The sequence below is a fragment of the Nannospalax galili genome, unplaced genomic scaffold, assembly GCF_000622305.1.
Source record: "Nannospalax galili isolate Female #2095 unplaced genomic scaffold, S.galili_v1.0 scaffold47, whole genome shotgun sequence".
NCBI classification, from domain to species: Eukaryota; Metazoa; Chordata; class Mammalia; order Rodentia; family Spalacidae; genus Nannospalax; species Nannospalax galili.
Genome location: NW_008357641.1, coordinates 2,222,716 through 2,223,559, shown reverse-complemented (window position 1 = coordinate 2,223,559; position 844 = coordinate 2,222,716).

The following is an 844-nucleotide window of genomic DNA, read 5'->3' as shown; positions in this document are numbered from 1 at the left end:
TACCCCCCCCCCTCCTGCCACTACCCCAACCCGGGAAATTCTTTTGCAGATGCTAAATTGATCTTATTACTTCCTCAATGCAACCAACCCAAAGGCTACCTGCTCCTGCTGTCTCTGCTATGGTGCTGCCCCCCCTTTTTATGAGGGAATTGCTGTACAAGGAACGTTCTCCTTCGTGGATTACACAGAATGCAGATGGCTATCAAATGTTTCTCTTACCCTATCTCAGGTAACTGGCATTGGGACCTGTGTTGGCCAAGTCCCACTGACCTATACTAGCCTCTGCAACACCATCCTCCCCCTTAATGTCACAGGGAGGGGGCAGTTCCTCCTGCCTCACAATGACACCTGGTGGGCCTGCACCATGGGACTAACACCCTGTGTAAATCAAGAAGTCTTGCAGAGAACATCTGGTTTCTGTGTTATCAGACTCCTGCCTAGAATCACCTACCACACTCATGAAGATTTCTTAACCCTCTATACTAGTCTAAAAGGCCCAAGAACTACCAGCCTCACTAGACTTACAAGGGAGCCAATAACTGCAGTAACTTTAAGTCTCCTCATTGGGACAGGGATTGCTGCTGGGATAGGGAAAGGAGCCATAGCCTTGGCAAGACAAGATCAGCATTATTCCCAGCTCAGAGCCAGCTTAGATTCAGATCTCTGAAGAGTCGAGGAGTCAATTACTCACCTACAAGACTCCCTGAGCTCGCTGGCTGAGCTAGCCCTGCAAGATCATAGGGGATTAAACCTCCTGTTCTTACAGCAGGGTGGTCTATGTGCCGCCCTAGGAGAAGAATGCTGTTTTTATAGGGACCACTCAGGATTAATAAAGGATAACATG